The sequence below is a fragment of the Equus quagga genome, chromosome 9 (genome assembly GCF_021613505.1).
Source record: "Equus quagga isolate Etosha38 chromosome 9, UCLA_HA_Equagga_1.0, whole genome shotgun sequence".
Taxonomy (NCBI): domain Eukaryota; kingdom Metazoa; phylum Chordata; class Mammalia; order Perissodactyla; family Equidae; genus Equus; species Equus quagga.
This window is the reverse complement of record NC_060275.1, coordinates 63,477,142-63,481,141: the sequence shown is the minus strand read 5'-3', so window position 1 is coordinate 63,481,141 and position 4,000 is coordinate 63,477,142.

Genomic DNA, 4,000 nt, shown 5'->3' with positions numbered 1-4,000 from the left:
TTCTGTGTGCTTGGAGTGAAGTGAGCAAGGGAGAGAGTCCTGAAGCATGTAGACAGACTTGTCAGCCATCATAAGGACTTTGGCTTTTACTCTGGGAGAAATGAGGAGCCCGTGGAGGGTTTTAAGAAGAGGGACGACGTCTGACTGACTCTGGCTGCTGTGCTACAAGTGGACTGAGGGGCGAAGGCAGGAGCGGGGGCCAGTTAGGAGACTGCCGTAGGAACCTGGCGGGAGCTCAGGCCAGGTTGTTAACCATGGAGATGGTGACAAATGTTCAGATTGTAGATGTGTTTTGCAGGTAAAACCGGGGCCAGTTTCATGAGTGTGACGCCTGTGCTGTCACACAGGTCCTTTGCTCAGAAATGCCCAGGCTTGGTTTCATGCTCTGCTGTCACTATCTGGGAGTTTTTTCCTCCTCCAGCTTTATTGAGATACAATTGACATATAACAGTGTGTAAGTGTAAGGTGTACAAAATGATGATTTAATCTACATAAATGTTAAATGATTACCACAATAAGGTTCATTCACTCCTCTGTCCCCTCACATAATTACCATTTTTTTGTTGTGAGAACATTTCAGATCTACTTTCTTAGCAACTTTTGAGCGTTTAGTACAGTATTGTTAACTATAGTCATCAAGCTGTAATGTTAGATCCCCTAGAATTTATTCATCTTATAACTGCAAGTTTGTATCCTTTGACCAACATCTCTTCATTATCTCTACTCCCCCACCCCCACCCCAGCCCCTGGCAACAACCGTTCTGCTCTCTGTTTCTATGAGTTTGGCTCTTTTATATTCCACGTATAAGTGAGATTATACCGTATCTCTCTTTGTCTTACTTATTTCACTTAGCATAATGCCCTCAAAGTCCATCCTTGTTCTTACAGATGGCAGCATTTCCTTCTTTATTATGCCTGAGGAATATTTCATTTTATTATATACCCCATGTTCCATATTCATTCTTCAGTCAATGGACACTTGGTTTGTTTCCGTGTCTTAACTATTGTAAATAATGCTGCAATGAGCTACGAATGCAGGTATCTCTTTAAGATCCTGATTTAATTTCCTTTGGATATATACCCAGAATGGGATTGCTGAATTACATGGCAGTTCTACTTTTAAATTTTTAAGGTATGTAATGTGTTGATTTGATCTGTTTATGTATTGCAGTATGGTTACCACCATAGCTTTGGCTAACACATCTATGGCATCATAGAATTTTATTTTCGTGGCAAGAACATTTAAGACCTAGTTTCTTAGTTATTTTGAAGTATATAATACAGTATTGTCTGTAATCATTGTGCTGTGCATTAGCTCTCCAGAACATACTCATCAAATTGGTACCCTTTAATAATATTTCCCCAATTCCCCCACCCCCTAACCCCTGGTAACCACCATTCTATTCTCTCTGTCTATGAGTTTGGCTTTTATAGATTCCTCTTGTAAGTGATATCATACAGTATTTGTCTTTCTCTGTCTGGCTTATCTCACTAAGCATAATGCCCTCAAGGTCCATCCATGTTGTTGCAACTGGCAGAATTTCCATCTTCTTCTGGCTGAGTAATATTCTTATACACCCCACCCCCCAATTTCATCCATTGATAGGCACTCAGGTGGTTTCCATGTCTTGGCTGTTGTGAGTAATGCTGCAATAACCATGTGAGTGCAGATATCTTTTCAATGTTCTGTTTTTATTTCGTTTGGATAAGTTACTGGGGCATATGGTAGTTCTATTTTTAATTTTTTGAGGAACTTCCATACTGTTTTCCATTGTGACTGAACCAACCAGCAGTACACAAGCTTTCCGTTTTCTCCACATCCTTACCAACACTTATGTCTTGTCTTCTTGATCAGCCATTCTAACAAGTGTGAAGTGATACCTCATTGTAATTTTGATTTGCAGTTCCCTGATGATTAGTGACGTTGAGCATTTTTTCATGTACCTCTTGGCCATTTAGATGTCTTCTTTGGAAAAATGTATATCCAATTTCTCTTCATGTATTTTAATTTCATTTTTTTTGGCTGTAAAGTTGTATGAGTTCCGTATATATTTTGTATATTAACCCCTTATTCAATATATGGTTTACACATATTTTCTCCCATTTTATAGGTCGCCTTTACATTTCGTTGATTGTTTCTTTTGCTATGCAGAAGGTTTTTAGCTCAATTGTAGGTTGTGCTTTTGGTGTCATATCCAAAAAATCATTGCCAAGACCTGTGTCAAGGAGCCTCTTCCCTGTTTTCTTCTAGGAGTTTTATGGTATCAGGTCTTAGGTTAAAGTCTTTGGTCTGTTTCAAGGTAATTTTTGTGACTGCTGTAAGATAGGGTCCAATTTCACTTTTCTGCATGTGGTTATCCAATTTTCCCACCACCATTTGTCGAAGAGATTATCCTTTCCCCACTCAGAATAGCATCAAAGAAAAAAAAAACAAGAATAAATTTAGCCAAGGAACTGAAAGATTTATACAATGAAAACTGCAAGACTTCAGTGAAAGAAATTGAAGAAGACACAAACAAATGGAAAGATATTCTGTGTGAATGGATTGGAAGAGTTAATATTGTTAAAATGTCTGTACTACTATAGATGCAGTGTAATCTCTGTCAAAATCCAATTGAATTTTTTACAGATACAGGGAAGAAAACAATCGTAAGTTTGGTATGGAACCACCAAAGACCCCAAACAGCCAAAGCAGTTCTGAGAAAGAACAACAAATTTGGAGGCATCACTCTTTCTGATTTCAAACTACCTTACAAAGCTATGGTAAAACAGTATGGTGCTTGCATAAAAAGAGAGACATAGACCATGGAACAGAAAGGAGAGCCCAGAAATAAACCCACACATGTACAGTAAACTAATCCTTCACAAGGAGCCAAGAGCACTCTATCAAGAAGGGATAATATCTTCAATAAATGCTGTTGGGAAAATTGGATAATCATATGCAAAAGAACAAAACTGGACCCCTATCTTACAGCACTCACAAAAAATAACTTGAAATGGATTAAAAGACTTAAATGTATGACTTGAGACAATAAGATTTCTCAAAGAAAACACAGGGGAAAGCTCCTCAACATTGGTCTTGTACCACAAATGCCACAACGATAGGCAACAAAAGCAAAAATAAACAAGTAGGACTACAGCAATCAAAAAACCTTCCGCACAGCAAAGCAAATAAAAGAATGAAAAGGCAGCATAGAGAATGGGAGAAAATATTTGCAAACCGTCTTCTGATAAGAGGTGATTACCAAAGTATATAAATAACTCATACAACTTAAAAGCAAAAAGATAATCTGACTAAAAATGGATGAAGACTCTGAATAGACATTTTCCAAAGAACATATACAAATGTCCAACAGGTACATGAAAAGATGCTCAACATCATAAATTGTCAGGGAAATGTAAGTCAAAACCACAATGAACCTCACATCTGTTAGAACGGCTATAGTCTAAAACACGAGCAGTAACCAATGTTGGCAAGGATGTAGAGAAAAAGAAATCCTTGTGTACTGTTAGTGGGAATGTAAATTACTACAGCCACTATGGGAAACAGTGTAAATGTCCCTCAAAAATTAACAGTACTTATCCGGTTTTCCCAGGATCATTTGTTGATGAGACTACCCTTTCCCTATTAAGTGTTCTTGACTGCCTTCTCAAATATTAGTTGAACTTACATGCAGAGGTATATTTCTGGGCTCTCTGTTTTGTTTCGTTGGTCTCTGTGTCTTTTTTTGTGCCAGAACCATACTGTGTTGATTACAATAGCTTTGTAAAACAGTTTGAAATCAGGGAGTGTTACACTTCCAGATTTGTTCTTTCTCAGAATTCCTTTGGCTATTTGGGGTGTTTTGTGGTTCCCTACAAATTTTAGAATTGTTTTTTGTCTATGTGAAAAATGCCATTGGATTTTGATAAAGATTGCACTCAATCGACTAGACTAGAAATAGGAAGATCAGCAAAACTAAGAGTTGGGTTTTTACGAAGATAAACAAAATTGACAAAC